The following is a 20,386-nucleotide window of genomic DNA, read 5'->3' as shown; positions in this document are numbered from 1 at the left end:
CTGTTGCGTACTTACTATGGTACCATGATACTATTATGTGAAAGGGATACTATAATACTAAAATTCATGTACCATGGTATTTTGTATGGTACTTCAATAGGGTCTTTCAATAAAAAATAAACAAAATAAACAAAAAAACATATCTGGTACATGTCCAGAAACCATAGTAGTACCAGTATTGTCACGCCCCAGGACTCATGCTCTGTTTTCCCTCCACATGTGTTCCATATCACTGTTAATTAGTTATTCCATGCACCTGTGTTTCCCCAATTATCCTGTGTTTAAAAGCCCCAGTCCTTTCAGTTAGTTTTTGTTGGTCCTTCAACGTCATTAAAGACTGTTAATAGAAGTTATCGCTTTGTTACCTTGCCTCAAGTGAATTGTGACAAGAATGTTTTGGTAGTTTTTGTAAGCAATGTACATTGCATGGTACATGAATATGGTAAACATACAGTCCTATGGTAAATGTCTAAGTAAAATTCATCAAACAAAATACCATGGTATATTTCAACATACCTTGATCTGATACTATTACTGTACCATGGTATAGGTGTGACTTTCAGCAACTGAAATTACGTAGTATTCGAGAGCAACCAAAACCTTGTGTCACGCACACATCCATATCACAAACTCAAGGTTGTGAACTCTTGAATCGACTGTGTTTGATAACCAGGCTGAAAGTGCATGGAGGGGGGATAGGCACCACTGCGCTCATGACATCCCACTAAATACGCACCAGATGCGGTGGGTAAGATACTGGCCGTTCAGAGGCACGCCATAAGGCAGCGACACTACACATCTCCGTTGCGCTCTCTTCCAAACAGTGTAACTGCACTGGATTCAAAGCTCGCCGTCAGCCCTGCGTCTGTTGTGATGTCGGGGAGCCCACTTCCCTGCTGGTTCTAGTTTGTTGGATTGTCTCTCTGGTTTCCTTTGAGGCTATTATGGATGTACTGAGAGGGGTTGCTCTCCTCCACGGCCTTGACATGCTTGGTACTCAATCTCATCAGAAGATAAAGACACAGACTTACAGATAACAGATAACCAATATTACATAACTACCATTCTTTTCTTTTTTTTTTCAAAAAGGTTTTTAGATTTTAGCATATCATTTAACATCTTTAAGTCAGATCACTTTACCATTTTGACAAAGATCATGTTTTACATAGGACTGCCATAATGCATGCATTAATTTAAAAGAGAAGTTCATCCAGAAATGAAAACTGTGTCATTATTTACTCACCCTCATGTTGTTTCAATTCCCACAGGATTAAACAAAATAAGATGTTTTGGAGAAATGCACAGCTCTTCACCATGAAATGAACACTTATTGTGACCTTGGATTGAATGGACAAAAAAAAAGCTTCAAAAGGAACCAAATGTGCCCTATACAAGTGAAACATTTCTACATGTTTCTATGGTATACTGAAAAACAATGATAAGCATATGTACGTTTTTAAGGCTTTTATTGGCAAAAAAAAAAAAGAGTCAATATTTACAGTGCTGACCCTTTTTCTTCATAACCTCTGCAACTGGCTCTGGCATGCTGGAAATGAGCTTCTGGGCCAAATCCAGACTGATGACAATCCATTCTTGCCTTATTAGTTCTCGGAGTTGATCACAATTTGTAGGCTTCTGCTTGTCCACTCGCCTTTTGAGGACTGACCACAGGTTCTCTATGGGACTGAGATTCCGGGAGCTGCCTGGCCATGGATCCAAAATTTCAATGTAATGATCTTAGAGCCACTTCATCACTCTTGCTTTGTGACATGGTGCTCCATCATGCTGGAAAATGCACGGATCATCACCAAATTGCTCATTGATCGCTGGAAGAAGTCGGTTTTGCAGGGCGTTTTGATACCATTCTTTATTTGTGGCAGTGTTTTTGGGCAGAATTATGAAAGAGCCCACTCCCTTGGTAGAAAAGCAACCCCACACATGGATGGTCTCAGGATACTTCACTTTTGACACATCACAGGACTCATGGTAGCGTTCACATTTTCTTCTCCGATTTTCCAGATGTCCCAAACAGTCGGAAAGGAGCTTCAGCAGAGAAAATAACTTTGCATCAGTCTTCTGCTGTCCAATCCTTGTGCTTCCTTCAGAAATTCAGCCTGTACTTGATGTTTTTCTTGGAGAGAAGTGGCTTCTTTGCTGCCCTTCTTGACACCAGGGTGTTGTCCAAAAGTCTTGGCCTCACTGTGCGTGCAAATGCTCTCACACCAACCTTCTATTCCTGAATAAGCTCTGCACTGGTTGTGACACGATTCTGTAGCTGACTCCTTAGGAGGAGACGGTCCTGGCGCTTACTGGACACTCTGGGACATCCAGAAGACTTCTTCGCTGCAATCGAACCTCTCTCCTTGAAGTTCTTGATGATCCGGTAAATGGTTCTTTCAGGTGCAATATTCTTTGTAGCAATTTCCTTGCATGTGAGGCCATTTTGATGCAAAGCGATGATGGCTGCACGTGTTTCTTTGGAGGTAACCATTGTTAACAAGAACACAATGATTGGAAGCACTTCCCTCCTTTTATAGCAATCAGTCTGCTCTTACAATATAATTAGTATGATAGTGATTTTGCCTGACTAGTCCTCATTCACACTTTCACATGTGCTGCATTTTTTGGCCAGTGAAGCTTTTAGCAATGATTACAAATGCAACTGAACACTCTACACAATAATCTAGAAACAATGTGAATGAACACCACAACAGCTTAAGCAGCAAACTTTGCAAAACACAAAATTTATGTCACTGCCAAAACTTTTGGCCATATCTGTATTTAAAGTCTGCAGGTCTGGAGTAGAGAACGTACATGGAATGCATGAAACATTCCTCCAATATTCCACAGATGGAATGTGGGAGTGAGTTTTGAAGACGTTTCTGTCAAACTATCTCAAACTGAATAAAATGTGATGTTTATTATTTACATCCTTTTAATATTAATTTGATTCATAAAATCATTCAGGGGCCAATCCACACTCCTATCAGTCATTTCATAACTCAACATTTACAGTAACATTTAAAAGACGGTTTAACAATATTAGCTGATTGACAGGTTGGGAATGGTATAGCAGTATCTGTCTGTAAAAGAGAAAGACAAGAAGTGGAGACTCACTCTGAGATGCAAAGAAAAGAAGCAAAAGAGTTCACAGAACTTCAGCTCATATAAATAAAGTAGCAGGGCATCTCAAACAAGGACCATATGCTCCACCTGGTCCTGGTGTGTGTATGTGCTCAACGGGACAAGAGCAGCCAAAGCACGCTAACAACATCTCACACTCAGCATGGATTCACCCTCATCCATCCATCCATCCATCCATCCATCCATCCATCCACCCATCCACCCATCCACCCATCAATCTATCCATCTATCTATCTATCTATCTATCTATCTATCTATCTATCTATCTATCTATTATCTATCTATCTATCTATTATATTTCATAGTTGCATGTCTATTTGCATGTTTTAACGCAATGTTTTGAAGATTTAAAGCATTCTTTGGTAATGTTTGATTTTACTACAATGCTACTTGCAACCACACTATTGTGATTTTGTCATGCAGTAAAATCTTAACTAAGTAACTACAGTTTATGGTTACAGAAATATTTTTGTGTCTAAACTTTTGCAGATGTATGTATGGCACAATGCTAGAATAACAAAATAATTAACATAAAAAGATTATATAAATAAAATAATATAAAAAACTACAGAAGTACTAACTGTCAGATGACTCTCTATAATATAGTTTATTTGGATGTTTTATCAGGTGACGTGTTATTGTGTAAGTAGCTTCATGGAGGTGGTCTGGCTTTGATGTGCAACTGAATAGCTTGTTTTTCATGATAATGCTGCGCCATGTCTGGACCTCATTAGGCAACCAGCTGAAAACCTTCACACATGGTGGCCTTATTTTCAGGCAAACCTGAACCTGTGTGGACAAACCTACTGAAACTATGAGCCCTTATGTATGTGATCTGAAGTCAAAATATGCCTTCAAGACAGCTGGCTCTAGAGCTTCATACCTATCAGGCTTACAGTAAATCTTCAAGACTCTGAGAAATGTACTGATCTACTCTTTCCAATCTGAAGACCTGAAGTCTTTAACAGGGAAATGAAAACACCTTTTTCAAAGGTATTTTTCAAAGGTATTTTTCAAAGGTATTTTACAGTAAGAGCAAAAAGTGACATTCTAGAGTGCTATGGGTGGTTGCTAGGACGTTGCTATGCAGTTGCTACGGAGGCATTTTAGGAGTTCAAAAATACTACACAACATTTTTTTTTCAGCAGACTACAACAATTTATTAGCATCATGTGCAATTTCCCAACAAAACAAAAAAAAAAAAAGTTTTTACAAAATTGCTATTGCAAAATATTTGCCAGATTAATTTACAATGATGCAATGTATTTAGGTGATTGCATATAGCTAAAGATATATAGATTTAGCTCCTTCACCGTACATCTTTGAGATTTTTTCACATCTTAACCTAAACCAGGTAAAAATCATAAGTCAGATTGCTAATAATATAAAAGCATACCTCTGTTCTGCACCTAAACAGCACGTCTAAATGAAGCAATGATGTTGTTGGTGGGTTGCTTTAGATGTCGTCAGACTGTCTCATGGAACGTTCTTGTCTAAACTAGGCTGAAAAGTGGTCTAGTCAAGAGTCTAGTTAGACATTATATATTATTGCAATGATTTATCACTTTTCATTAAACCAGATAGTTTTTTTGACTACACATATGACAGCAGTAAAGACTAATGTAGATGGGCAGTACTGTATATTACTCTCATGTTGTAGTAATAAACCTTTCTCAAAGGTGAGCTATGAATCATGAACCCTTGAACTTTGAGTGCCATCATACAGAGACGACACTGAGCTGACGCACAGGCTCTTGGTTGCTGTGGGCATCAAACACACATCTGGAGGCCAGAAATGGCAAAACGACAATTTTCAAAAAACTCCCTTAAAAGCAAATGAGTAGTTGACAAGAAATGTCAAGCTGCGACAGCAGTGTTCTGATTCTTTGACATGCTATATAAACAATATTAAACAACGTTTTTCTTATATAATTACTAGATCCACTACTGTTCCAAAGTTTGGGGTCAATAAGTCTCTAATGCACACCACGGCTGCATTTATGTGATCAAAAATCCAATAAAATAGTATACAGTGAAATATTATTAAAAATGCTTTTAAATAATGTTTATTCCTGTGATCAAAGCTGAATTTCCAACATCATTACTCCAGTCTTCAGCATCACATGATCCTTCAGAAATCATTCTAATATGATGATTTGGTGCTGCAGTTCTTATTATCAAATTGTTGAAAACAGTTGTGCTGCTTCATATTTTTTTTGTAACATTATAAATGTCTTTCCTGACAAATTTGATCAATTTAATGCATCTTTGCTGAAAAAAAGTATTAATTAAAAAAAATAAATCTTACCCCATTAAAAGACTACATGAAACACTCAAATTCATATCAAAACTGCATAACTATCCACAAATTCATAGCGCTCTTCACTGACCAGATTTTCAGTACATTGGGGTTTATATACAGCATTTTGTTCAATACAGTATTTATAGTTTACTAGAAGAGAAAGTGACAGAAATTCTGTCAAAGCAGAAAATATCCAAGCAGTGAATCAAAGTGTTCTTTAAATAAAAAGTAAAAGGTTCGTAGGGCTCTTGTAAGTGCTGTAATTGAATGTAAACAACACTGAATCACTGATTAGATGGCAGTCCTGCTCTCTGAAGTAAGCTTCTGTGCAATGTGTTTTCAGTGCACTGTAAGTCAAACCAGATGTTGATGTTATTGTTATTTTTAGCTTGAGAATGTTAAGTAAAGCCATGAAAAATGAACTTTCATTCGTTCATGATTTTAAAGCACAGAGATTAAAACGCTCATTTGAAGGGATCTAATGCACTGCACTGCGATGTATATTATTGTTGGGAGTGATTAATTCAGCTTTATTACATGTTACAATGTTTATGCCCTTATCCTATATGTAAATGAATATTTTAGCCAGTAAACATTAAATAAATAAATACATGCATATGCAAAAGAATCAAGAAACATCTATTTATAAATAAATAGCCAACAAACACAAAAGGAATATACACACACACACACACACACACACACACACACACACACACTCCACACACTACTGGTCAAAAGTTGGGATCAGTAAGACTTGTAATGTTTTTTAAAGACGTCTCTTCTGCTCATCAAGGCTGCAATTTATTTGATCAAAAATACAGGAAAAAAAACTTGCTAAATGTTATAACAATATAAAATAATGGTTTTCTATTTTTTAAATCCTTTAAAATATAATTTATTTCTGTGATGCAAAGCTGAATTTTTATCAGGCATTACTTCAGTGTCACATGATCTTTAGGAAATCATTCTAATATGCTGATTTATTATTAAAAATTATCAATGTTGACAACTTTAGTTGTGCTACCAAATATTTTTTTGGAAACTGCAATACTTTTTTCAGGATTCTTTGGTGATTAAAAAGTTGAATAGAACAGTATTTATTCAAAATATAAATATTTTCTAACAATATAAATCTTTGCTATAATTTCTTAACAATTAACACATCCTTGCTGAATAAAAGTTTTAATTTCTTAAAAAAAAAAAAAAAAAAAAAAAAAAGTATTTACCCCAAACTTTTGAACAGTAGTGTATATTGTTAGAAAATATTTCTATTTTAAATAAATGCTCTTCTTTTTAACTTTTCATTAATCAAAAATCCTGAAAAAAAATTTTTTTTTTTCAGTTTCCTATATATATATATATATTATATATATAGTATATATATATATATATATATTATATATATATATATATATATATATATATATTATATATATTATATTATATATATATATTATCACGTTGTATAAGGTAGTGTATAAATTAAATACACTAAACTCCACAGACAAAACGCCCAACATTTCCAGGCAAACAAACAAACGACCGTAATAATTCGAATTAAACTCTAAATTATTCGGGTTAAAAGGTAGCTGAATTGATATACAAACGGGGTGTGACTGATATAACGGGTGCTATGGTATATCAGTTTCCGTTTGATTAGTGTTAAAGAGTGTTATAAATCAGATTCCAAAGTGTCCTTCGCTTTAATGCCAGCGGAACGAAGATTCAGTCAATTGTTTCCAGTCGGGAATATTTCTGGTCGGACCTCTACAGCATGACAAACAAAATTAGAAATAAACATTTGTGAAATTCAAGTTTAAAAAACCTATAGACCCTGCAAAACGCACGTAATATTAAAATTCAAATTAAATATTTAGTGTTACAGCTGCGGCGTCCATACGCCATGCATTCAGAGTGAAGTCGCTGTTTTATTTTCACACAGACAGCGGTTTGTTTTTGGTTTCATTTCTGCTGAATATCACTGTGTTTTAAAGATGGCAGGACTGGAGCTGCTCTTCAACTGCGTAGCAAACTCAATAAACATGTTCCCAAGATGCTCTGATTTGTTTTGTACACTGGGAAATAGTGAAAAGTGGCTATAAATGTCTGGGCATTGGAGATGAGGTAAAGCAATGCTGACTTTAAACTGTTTATTCGTGATAATCTGTTGCAAAAACTAGCAGGCAGTGTGTTTACTAAAATGTCATACAAAAAGACACTTAAAATTGTTGGTTGTCACTGCATTACATAAAATATCAAGCCAACATACATCTGCAGCAAATGGTTTCATTAGTTTGTTTTAGTGCAAGGTATCACAAACATTTGCCTGATTAGAAAGAGATGAGCGATTTTCCACACAGCCGCCTAAAGATGGAGAGAAGTCGTCAGAACTGCTTCCACCCGCCTGGAGTGAAAGCAAGGAGCTGTACGCACTCAGATACAGATCAAATGATGACAAGTCAAACCTGCTTCTCAAAGCCTTCACAGTGGACTCAACCCTGATCTTCAATCTAATGGTAATACAGTTGAATTACATGAAGTTCGGTCATTACTACCATCACGGAGGACAGATTCATGTCAGACTGAATATTTTTTACACTTTTTTTCCACATCTTTTGCAGGACTCCACAACAGAAAAAGTAACCGATCTCACAGTGAACGTCAGTGAGTATGTTGATGAAGCCAATCTGCAGACTTTTGAAAGGTTTGTGAACTTATTTGGTGCAGTTTCATGGTTTTTGCGCTCTCCATCATCAGTGCAAAATGTCTGAAATGCTTTTACACCATTTTCTGGCCTGTTTTTGACCCGTTTCACGTTAATGGGGTGTTATATGTTATATGCAAATTTAGATTTCTTTATTTTAGGTTTCATTTTTAACAACCCAGTCGTGGGTTAGGGGAGAAGAATTAGAAAAATTATATGCACGATGATGCAACATTATTTATATTCATGTAAATACAAATTGTATAAAGGTTTGGAAGTGTTTACATTTTTGAAAGATGTTGATAGTTTTCATTTGCCAGACATGGCTTAAATTGATCAAAAAGCATTTGTAATGTTGCAAATTTCTGTTTCAGATAAATGCAGTATTTTTCAAACTTTATGTTCATCTTCAGTGTTTGAAATCACTTGCATCATGAAATTTTTACAAAAATCATTACTTTTTCCATAGTGTTCTGGACATATTCAAGCTCTCTCTCTCTCTCTCTCCCTCTCTCTAAAAAAATGCTCAATGCCTACGTATTTGGGATGGTTTCAATATCATACATGTTCTCTAGCCATCATAAATCATAAGACATAATAAAAACCTTCTAAACATGGATAGATCATGAATCAATCAGAAATGTGTACATGCTCTAACATATCCATTTTGCTCTTTCAGTGTGTTTTAAGAACACAGACGAGCTGATCACGAAGCTAAAGTCTTCACTGCTGCCCCCTAAAAAGAACAGAGGGTCAAGGAAAGACAGAGAAGAAGCCAAAAAAGCCAAAAGAGTCTTCAAACTTAGGGACCCTCACAGTGATCCTCTCCTGATCCCATCCAGAGGGCCCCCAAGCAGACAACCACCCAACTGGTGAGCTTTCATCATCTCATTCCTTTATCTCATGCAAATTATAGATTGATTTCAGGGGTGTTAACTTTTTAAGGGAATTTCTGGGTAATTTTAAGATCCAGTCTGTGGAGATTTTTGTATAGCGCAGTTGCCCTAACAGCACTTGAGCAGCCAGCTGTTGCTATGGTTACCGCCCCAGGTGATTTTAACTTCTGTTCGCAAACATCTGTTTGATGGCAGGTGAAAATATGCACACTGAATAATTTGTCATTTCACTTTTGTGGTCGGTACTGTTTAAAAACAGCTAAAATATGAGATAAGGACCTTATTTAGGATAGTCAGTCCCCAGTGTTTATACTTTCATGGTCTGTATGTCCACGATTTAAGAAAATGCTGAAGTAAAAAAAACAAAAAAACTGTACTGTTAGTATGATGAAATAGTCTTTTGATTTCATAGGGTATTGGGATTAATTATCTTCATATTGAAACTTCTCTGCATTATTGCCCATCCAGTTTTTCAGTGGCGCTTGGTTCCAAGTATTTTTTCCACTTATTTTTTTCCATAGGGATTTTAAAAGAGTTTTGGTAATATAGCGTTAAAATATATACTTTTGGTGTGATTTACTGGCAGTGACTCTGATTGGTGGACATTTTCTGAACACACATCATAGATAATGTAGTTTTTCAACACAAATGATGCTGCTCTTATCATTAAAAAAAAATAAAAAAATAAGTTGAAATAATGCAAAGAAAAAGTAAATGCCATACAACAAACCCATAAATCACAGTAGGTCTGTCTTTAATGGTTTATAAGTTATCGTTAAAAATCAATTTCCCTATTGAGAAAATTAAGTTTTTGTTATTGTAATGAAAGAAAAAACACATTTAAAGAAAGTGATCTTTATTTATGTTTCTATTTACTTATTTGTTAGATATTTAAAATAAACATTATTAACTTAATATTTGTTTAATTGTTAGATGTTATATGCAATGTGCAGTTATTAAAACTAATGCTTTAATTAAACTAAACTGATCTGAGAACAGCAAACTAGCATGAGAAAACCCCAGAGACTGATTATGCATCATTACAAGTGTAACCATATTCTTAACACACTGTGAACAGAAACTAGATAAAAATAAGTGTTTGTGCTGCTTTGCCTCCATGTTTGTCAAGTTAAGGCTTCATCTGTAAATGAAGCTGTTTGTGTGTGCAAGGACGTTACGGGCCTGCTTTGGGATTTTGAGGGTTTGATTTGTATGTGTGTGTGTGTGTGTGTGTGTGTGTGTGTGTGTGTGTGTGTGTGGATGTGTGGTTTGTGTTTGTGTGTGTGTGTGTTGTGCTATGTAGGTGTCAGCTCATGTCCTCTTTCTTATTTAATATTTAGCAGCATGAGAGCTCTCACTGCTGCGCTGTGTCTATTATTTGAAGCACTGAGGGTGTTGTGTGTCTGGCGCTGCAGACTGTGGACTGAGAGACTGGGTGAGAGATGCCCAGTGTCAGCATCACTTCCAACAAAAACAGCCAGTTTGGGGGATTTAGGAAAGTCCGGTTGGTTGAAACCCACTCAAACATTTATATATTTACTAGGAAAGGAGTCATGAGATATCCAGCCTGCCTATGGGCGTTACTCTGATTCTCTCACCTTCATTTCCTGTTTGTTCTGCTGTCTCTTTCAATAAAAAAAAATAAATAAAAAAATAGAAATAACGAAGAAGATGGCAGAAACCCAGAGATGGATTTAGGTGTTTTGTCTTCCACTTCCCTCGTCCTGGGGTTCATGGTGAACCCTATCAGATTCTTCATGATATCAGCGATTTATCGACGCGCTGGTGCTGGGTGGGGCGTGATGTAATTCAGTCAAACATGTTTTGCTGCCAACCACGGTGTCTGGAGTTCAAGCCACAAAAGAACCACCCCCCCCAAGCCGCCCCCCCGATGCTTGCACAACTTTCAACACTGAGCTGAGTCACACCAGGACACGTACCACAATATGGAGATTCAAAAGATTAAGCCAAATAATCATCCAAAAATCCGTCCGTCCGTCCGTCTGTATGTATGTATGTATATAACAAGAACTGTCACAGCATTCAATTAACCAGCCAGCAGAAAAACTAATCAGAAAATACTGAACACAGGACTGCTAAAATCAAAAAAAAATAAAAATTAAAAATTAAAAATGTTAAATGCAGAAATAAAAAATGTATGGCTTATTTTTAATACAGTGTAACATAACGTTTCTGAAATGTATGTCTTTGTTCTTTTGTGTTGTTTTTTTTTTTAGGCCTGACCCGTTGGCTCCATTTTTGTGCCGCAGGCGGTGCCGATCTGGACCCTTTCGGGTGAGAAATCCCACCAATTATTTGACAAAGCAGTCATCTTTAAATGCATCATGTGTGTTGACCTGTAGATACAGAAGTATTTTTGGACCACCCTTATGTAGAATAAAACAGCTGGGGGGAAAAAATGCTTGGTTTGCCCTCTTAACAGATATCAAAGAATATTTAAGAACTCAAATGAATAAGTGCACCTTCAAGGAACGACCGTGCTCACTGAATTATTAATTGGTCTTGTTCTTGGTTCTTTCTCCAGGGGAAGAGGATCAGGAGGGATTGTCGATCCATTACGTGCCGGGTTTCCTCGCTCAGGATTTGACCCCTCCTCTGGTATTCCTGGAGTCCTTCCTCCCGGCGCCGGTGCCCCCTGGTGCCCGCCTTTGACCCCTTCGGGCCAGTTGGGCGACACAGGCCTGGGTAAGGAGCTTTAAAAGGGATCTTTACAGTTGAGTTCAGATGTAAAACTGCCATTATTGTACCTCATTTGACATCATATCCTCACCTCTGATAAATCTGTTTTGCTCTACCTTTCAGCCAGACCACCGATCACATGCCCTCCACCAGGATATGATGACAGTGTTCATGTAGACGCACTAACATCCCATAGTTCTCGCTGTTCTGCAGTGATATGCCACTTGGTGTTTGAATAAACTATGTTGTGGTCAAACATAATTACTTTTATAATGCTGTTAAATAATTATTATTAAAAAATATACAGTTGGTTTTCATTTTGAAATTGCCAAAAAAAAAAAATGTTTTTTTTTTCAGATTTTCTTCCTGTTTTGCTCTTTTTTTTTTTTTTTTTTGCTACTGACTCATGTCTGTATTGGTCAGTTAAACTGCTTTTATTCTGTCCCATTTCTCCAATGTGATTGATATTTTTTGTTATATTAAAGATATTGTTAAAAAATAGCTTATACCTGCTAAAACAGTCATATTGGAAGTCATTCAGCTTTGCTATAATTTTCTACGTTTGGGACAGATAATAAAAACATTATGAAAACAACCAATTTCATTGAATGAGGCACCCCAGCCATATACTATTGTTGTTTTTTCTTCATATTTTTATATAATTAAAATTTTTATAGTTTTCACTTGAAGTCATTGTTTTAATAATTTAAGTCATTAGATATTTTTATTATTAGTTTTTAAATAAATTAATACTTTTTATTATTAATTTTGATTTATTACTTTTAGTTTATTATATAAATTAAATTTATTTATTAAATTAATTTTAGATTTATTCCTATGAGTTTATTTCAGTACTTCAAGGTTAAACTAAACTAAAATGATAAATGTTGTCTGGCCGCCAACTATATATATATATAATTTATTTTATTTAGTCTAGTTTTTTTCGTTAACATTTATTTTATTTAAAATTACAAAAAGTTTTTTTTTTTTATGATTTTTTTTTTTTTTTTTTTTAAATTTTTTTTAATGTTTTTAGTTAAAAATAATAAACTGCTTGACCACCCTAGCAAACACACCTTGGTGCCACTTTTGCATGGTAAAGCACCCATCCACATTTTCTTCAGAAAGAGTAAAAATATATAGTTTAAACGTGTCATCTAAAATCGTTACAAGTGGTTAGATTTGTGGAAGGGCTTTTTTTCAACCTACGAGTAATTGCACTGAACTGTCTTCTCCAGTCTTTTTAAAGTAATCAGTAGATAAAAGCAAAGCCCTTCTGCAGATGTTGGCCCCTTCAGTGAGAGGGACACCAGCAGCAGATGTAGACGGAAATCAATGCCTGTAATGAGTCCCCCACAGTGAGTCATGGATGGCCAAATTGTCAGTGTGACTGTCCTACTACTGCCTGAGATAAGACACTCTCGAGTGTGCTCTAAGCATGACTGCACTAAAAATTTACTGAGAATTATGCTGACAATTTGTTCTAGGGGTTTTTAGAAGATACCAGAACGATAAAAGAAAATACTTTTGTGCTTCACATTTAATAGTGTACCACAAAGTGCCCAAAAATGGGTACCAATTTCACTCAGTTGCCAGTAAAAAAATTTCACAGAATAGAGAAACGCTAAGTAACACGTTGAATTAAATGTAAAATTTTTGAAGAAGAAAGCCTGAAGTGGTATTTTTTTGTAAAATGTTACTCCGATAATGTTTAATTTACAACTTATGAAAAAATCATTTTACGACCAATACACAGAATGATCAACGTTGAGATGAAATTTTTTTTAAATAAGTGACACCCTTAAGAAATGATACTTAAGTATGCAAATACTATCCCCATGCTATTTTTCTTATGTTCTTCGCCGTTCCATGCACATGAATGAATCGAAGGGTATAGCAACAAAACAATTTATTTCACGCAGTTTGAAAACTGTATTGAACAAGCGAGTGACACATTTGCAACTTGCAATGAAGCTATACATGAAGTGGTTACAGACTATAAAATGCACAGCTCAACGATGGTACACACCTGCAATTCAAACACCACCTGATGTCTCTACATTGAAACACAGAGATGATTGGCCCCAAAAGTACTGTGGTACTGCATTTAATTTGAATACATAACAGTCGGTTTGGCCCACACACCAGTATTCTGCCACATCATCTGAGCCTCTGCACAGTGTTAAGAGAACTGCGTGTTTTTATTCTAGGAGCTCTTTATAGGCCTTGACTTTCATGATTAACCTTCACAGATGACCTACAATGATGATAATTTAGTAACAAAGATGAGCAGCCGCTTTTAATCGGCCCAAATGACTACAAAGCGCCATCATTGTGCCTCATTTGTCTAGTATACTGTCATACTGACCCACTGCGTATTTCTGCAATATGCTGCACATTTTCTGTATGCATGCGAATACCCGGGTGACCTACTACATGTTGCAGTACACTATAATGATTGAAATGGTTTGGTTGCCATTTATTTGATCAAAATACTGTAAAAGCGGTAATATTGTGAAATATTAGTTTAGAATTTTAAAATAACTTTTTTCTATTTGACCATGTTTTAAAATGTAGTTTATTCCTATGATCAAAGTTGAATTTTCAGCATCATTACTCCAGTCTTCAGTGTCACATGATCCTTCGAAAACATTCTAATTTGCTGATTTGGCTGCTGAAGAAATATTTCCTATTATTTAATCATCATCAAGTCTTAAAACATTGGTGCTGCTTAACCTATTTTTGTGGAAAGTATTTTGTAACATTATAAATATCTTTACTGTCACTTCGATCAATTTTGCCCTGAACAAAAGTGTCCACAAGAGTATAGCTCCAAAACTTTCACTCAAACAGTGACTTGCTCGGGTTGAGGCTAGTCCTTTTGAAAAAAGCATTACAACAATTTCCTAATGTCTTTAAATGACACTGACATTCAGTTCAGCTTGTTTCATGAGCAATTGTGACCAACAGCACACAGATTTGGTTGTGGAAGATAAATGCTATAGTGTCCTCAATACCTAGATCCTCTGTGCTTACAAGAACAATATTTTACACAATTGAGAGATGTGAAAGCAATTTACCACTTGATGTCCTCATTTCCCCTTGACCTTTACCTCACACCATGTGAACCAACATTCTTTACAGTTATAATACATGTCAGAGTATGTGTTACTATAATTTAATGATGTATCAAAGAAACATTACAGACTAGTCCATTTCACGTTGGTGTCTAAATTACCGCCATGGGGCACTTTAGGTTAGTGATGCATCAAGCAGCATGTGACCAACGCATCACACTTTATACACCATTAAATATTCAAAGGGACAGTCTATAGAGTATAGTTCAAAACAATCTTTAGACTTTCACTGCCATGGTACATTTATTGTGAAAAAAAAGAATATTTAATATGTGACATAGATCCCCCATTATCCCCCCGGTATGTGTGACAATATTCCTCTCTCCTCTGTGATAAGATGTGCTCTCCATTACCCACTTGCTGCTTTTCATGGGATGTCAGAGCAAAAAACTCCTGACTTCTGACTTGGTTTTTTTTTTTTTAAGAATTCAAGCTAATAACATTTATACAATGTAAAAAAAAAACCCCATATATCCTTTAGTGATCCTTTAACCTAGTGCTCCACAGGGCCACTTGAAGAACTGGAGGCAGAGTGGCACTTTTGGGAAAAACTCTATTAATGCAATGTGAATGTATGCTTTCCCCCAGCAAACTTTAGATTTGGTTTGGGAGGGGAGGATATTCTAAAGCATACCAGTAGCATGTATCTGGTTTTTGCTCTGCATGTTATGTATTAGACAACAACACTATGAAATGAAATATTATATAAATTGTCGTCTCTACTGGTAATCTAATGGCATCATTAGCAGCCATTACAGTAAAACTTCATCCATTTTGTTTAATTTGTTTAGAACAAAATCTACTAATTTACCATATTGATAGATATTGTAAAATAGGATATCTTTTGGGTGTTTTGAAAACGTTAAGCATTTCATATGTCTATCCCTTGGTTGCGGTACACACTGTCGTCTACTCCAAGACGGTGGGTTGATGAGCAACGAGTAAGTGTGTGACACATATTCAAAAAACGAACAAGTAATACAAATACAAACAAGCTTTTTAAATGTGTTCACGTGCAACATCTGTAATGTCTTAAGGCATATTGCATCCTTGGATATTAATAGCTTGTATATAGGCTATTCCACTCATACTGTCTTTAGTGATGTTATAGGTTATACAGCCATTTATTTCAAGTTTTGTAAGAGTAGCTGATGGCGGTTTGTTTCTGTCCGGCATGTTGAGCTTAGTATGACCCTTCACCATTGGGCTTATCATTCAACAGTCTTCTTTGAGTTTTTTAGCCTTTTCTTTTTGCCAGACCGTCCAATTATTGTGTTTTTTGCGTGTTTGCCTTACAACGTGGTGAATATTGATGACAGTGCTGGCAAGGCACGATGGACATGTTAACGGTAATATGAAACACATGTCACATTGTACCCCATAATTGAAAGGAGAAAATAAGAATGCCTATTTTGGCACACAAGAAAATGAAACTTCGTTTTATAGGACTAACAAGAGTTTGCAATTGTGACATAAACTTACATTTAAAACCAAAGACCAGTACACCCCACCCATGGCCTACTATATTGATGAACTGTTACCGTATATATCATATTTTTCAACGTATTGTATGACTCTTTTTTTTTTTTTTTGATTGGAAAATGAGAAGAAAGATGAAATGTCCTCTTGACAGGTTTCTTTCTTTTGAGTTCAAACTTTTTTTCGATGATTTCAGCATTGACTGTCTTGTGTTGTTTTTATAAATATAAACATTGATACTTTTTGACGAAATTTAAGATAACATGACAGTGAAAGGAAGCTACCACTTTGACTTTACATTTTTAGTGTTTACAACTGAAAATATACCCAACAGAGGCCAGTATTGCAATATTAGCAATTATTTTTTTTTCTTCATTTTCCCAGGTATAAAATCTAAAAAGAATGCAATTCAAATACATTTGTCAACTGAAGTGATGAATCTGGTCTTTATGTAATCATACTTTTTGTTTTCGTGCGCTCTGTGGATCAGTAATTCATAGATTCACTGATTATTATTGTATTTGATTTTTGATTTTTTTTACGCAAGTTGGCGTATTGCAGCTTGCTTTTTGTTTCAAACCAAAGTTGGCTTTTTGAGAACTGGCAACATCGCAGACAAACAAATATAATAAAATAAAAAAATATAAAAATTATAAAAAAAAAGTTATGGCAACACCGGGGCTCTGATGAGGTGTTTCATTTACAAGATTATCAAAGCCACCAAACTTAAAACCTACTTAAAACCTCTTTATGTTAAGCTGCCTTTGCGAGCACTAATTTGCTGTTTTGGATCTTGCAAATCTACAAGTTCTTCCCCCAATGTGATTCGGTTGTGCTACGTGCCTTAGTGTTCCAGAAGAACCCGGGGTACCGTTCGCAGCGTCGGCGGTGGTGCTCGGATTCACATTCCACAAGCGGTTCTCCCTCCCATCCTCCCTCAGCTAACTGCTCATCCTCATATTCAATGGATCCGGACGAGTTCATCGGGTATTCTAGTGAAAGGCGTCCGGGGCGATACGTTCCCCGTTGCCATACGAAACCCCATTAATCAAAACGGATAAGAGAATTCCCTGCAAGAGGTGAGCCAAAACCAAGTCCCGCGATAACTACATTTGTCGAGGTGAGAACCGAGTTGTGCGTAGTACAATCTCCCGTTTCTTCCCCCTTGTTGCGCCTTTTTCCATCTGCCACGCTGGTCACTTGTCTGGGTTTACTTTAGGCCTCGCGTGGGATTCTGTCGGCAAAAACAAAATTACCCACTAATAATGGATTCCACTTACGAGGAAAATAAGTGCAAAACGGAAGCCCGTATTCCCACCGAATTGTCTTCTATAACTCCGAGCTCAGGTTCGTATTCGGAGCGCTGTTGACAACACTTCTCTCTGAATAGGCAGCGGATTCGGAATGAGAGTCGATGGACATGAACCCAGGTCCAGATTGTGTCTGGAGGTAACGTGGATTATCGTTCCCGGATCCTCATCCTCGAACGACGCGTTCCGATGCACCAGACGCGGGCCGTGGTCCTGAAGCATGAGGAGGTTCTCGCCTGCTCCTATCCCCCATTTCACGGAGCTCCAACAGCATTCCAGAGTCCTCCAATCGGACACTGACCGCTTTCTCTCAGGTTGAATCAAAAGCCTCTTGTTTCACCTTTCAAATAATAATGGAACAATAGGTTTTTGCACAATGAAAGCATACGTACAATAGATGCTTTTGAAATGTTTAGTACACCAATTAACTCAGAGCAGGTCAGGATCCAATAAACCATCACTTTTGTTTTCTCAGTGAGTGCATGAATTTTTTTTCCTAGCAAGTCAGGCTATGCACAGAGTGTTAACATATATATTAAGAAATAAAAACATTGACAACCTTTACACAAAAGAAACGTTCTCCTGTAAAATTGCTATCTGTGGTTTTCAGTACTAATCGCCATGACAAGACTGTGTCCAAAACCGAATCAAGTTATCTTCAGGACCAAGACAGAAGTCCATCAAATTGTTATTTTTAACATCCAAACCAAAAGCCTGTGTAGTAACAACGGAAGTAGGCGTACACATGCTGCAGCATTTTTGACATTCCACTGTGGAGCCTCTTTTTCCTCTTTGAGAACATGTCAAAGTTGCAAGGTGTGGGGCACGGTGGTATAATAAAACTTGAGCTTTACATGTTAGATTCCGCAGAGTCCAATGCAAGAGCGGTCACCGATCTACACAGTGCCCTTTGAGTGAGGGATAATCGCCCGAAGAGCTCCATGGGGGAAAAAAAAAAAAAAAAAAAAAAAAAATTGTCCCTGCAGTAAGTGTACTGAAAGTGCGTGGCTTGGAAATTTTAATGATCTTACAGGATTTGATTGTGTTTACATTAAAGGCTGGCTTAACTTTCTAATGGTATCGATCTAGGTAAGATTGCATTAATGTATTAACTAATATCACGGAATTTATTTAACAGCCAAACATCAATTTACTGCAAACTATATAAAAAAAAAAAATTATAAATAATACTTAACATGTTAAGGTTACTTAAGTTACGGCGGGTAAATTGATCTAACCAATATTGCTCATATATATATAAACTACTGTGAGATCCAAAAAGTAATGTATTCATAAACCATTTAAGTATATAAGACCTAAAAATGTGACATTTTATTCGAGTTTATATTTAAAATGGTTTACGCACGTCCACACTCCTCCAAAATAATAGACTACAGTCAAAAAGAAAATAAGAGTGAATTTTTATTGTCTTTTCTTAACAACGGCCACTTTCAACTTTTTACGTTCAAAATTACAATTTTAAAGATCATGAGGCCCAAATGTACTCTAGCCCAAGCCTCCATCCACGCAAATTTTAACATTTCTTGTAATGCCATAACATAAATGACATGATAAATTCCGATAAGTTTACAACAGCAATTGTTTCTTTGTTTCAAAATCACGATAGTACAGAGTGTGCTCGTTTAGCGTTGAACCCGTGAATCTGCAGTTCTTGACGGATGAGGGCCATCTGACATTTCAAAGCTTTTGGGATTAAGCGGTTGTTTTTCGGGCCAGATTTTGTAACAGATTATTGAGTAGATGAGTCCAAAACACACGATCAACCCATCTGGACCGATGTGCAAAGGGGAATCTTTACTGCACCTCCGATATGGTTGGAACATTTTGATAGTGGCCCGTTTTAACGTTACCCTGACTTCACCCAACGCGAAAACCGCTGTTCATAAGAGCGAACATAAACTATGCGACGTACCGACTCCAGTATTATTCCATGCCAGCTTACCTTGGCGCGTTATGTGCGTTTTACAGTTTCAGATATGACCCTTGTAGCACCTCAAGCGGTTACTATTTTTCTTTGAAGATTTAACAACCAGCGTAAATTAAATACAAATGTAGCGGCGCGCCTGCTAGCATGTTTTTCGCTCGGTTAATGTAATTGATGAGATAAGGCGAGTGTACCTTCAGGGACCGATCGCTCCACAGATAATCATAGTGGTAAGGAATACCTTTTCCACGGAGATCTCGAGGAGAGATTTCGCCATGCGCGATAGAACGCTGTCATTTTAAAGAATTAAACGCGCACTGCAACAACACGTCAGATATCATCATCAATACCGCAGCCCCACTGCTGTCAATGCACACTTAAAGTAGTAGAAGTGCACATTAGTATTGCACATAGATCTACTTCAGTGCTGTTTTATATGGTGTATGCGTTGTATTTAATTAAATATTAAAAAATTAAAAAAAATGAATGATTTTACATGCTGCAGGGCTTCTGGAAGACTGTTTGTTTTATTCTGTTTTTCATTCTATTAATAAAATTATACAATCACGTGAATTATTAGAATTACTGATCTAGTGCTGGAGTGTTAAACATGAGCTGGTGTATTATTTATAAATTGGTTCAGACTAAAAAAAGACTGCTGTTTGTTCATCCATCTTTCAAAAAAAAAATTATATATATATATATATATATATATATATATATATATATATATATATATATATATATATATATATATTTGCACTGA

The 20,386-nt window shown here is 36.2% G+C and overlaps 1 pseudogene; it reads left to right on the top strand.

Annotated features, from left to right (window-relative positions):
* Window positions 1-7,442: 7,442 nt before the first annotated feature.
* LOC122145423 lies at window positions 7,443-11,909 on the top strand (annotated as a pseudogene).
* The last annotated feature ends 8,477 nt before the right edge of the window (window positions 11,910-20,386 follow it).

Source organism: Cyprinus carpio, chromosome A6 (genome assembly GCF_018340385.1).
Source record: "Cyprinus carpio isolate SPL01 chromosome A6, ASM1834038v1, whole genome shotgun sequence".
NCBI lineage: Eukaryota > Metazoa > Chordata > Actinopteri > Cypriniformes > Cyprinidae > Cyprinus > Cyprinus carpio.
This window is presented reverse-complemented; position numbering and strand designations above follow the sequence as displayed.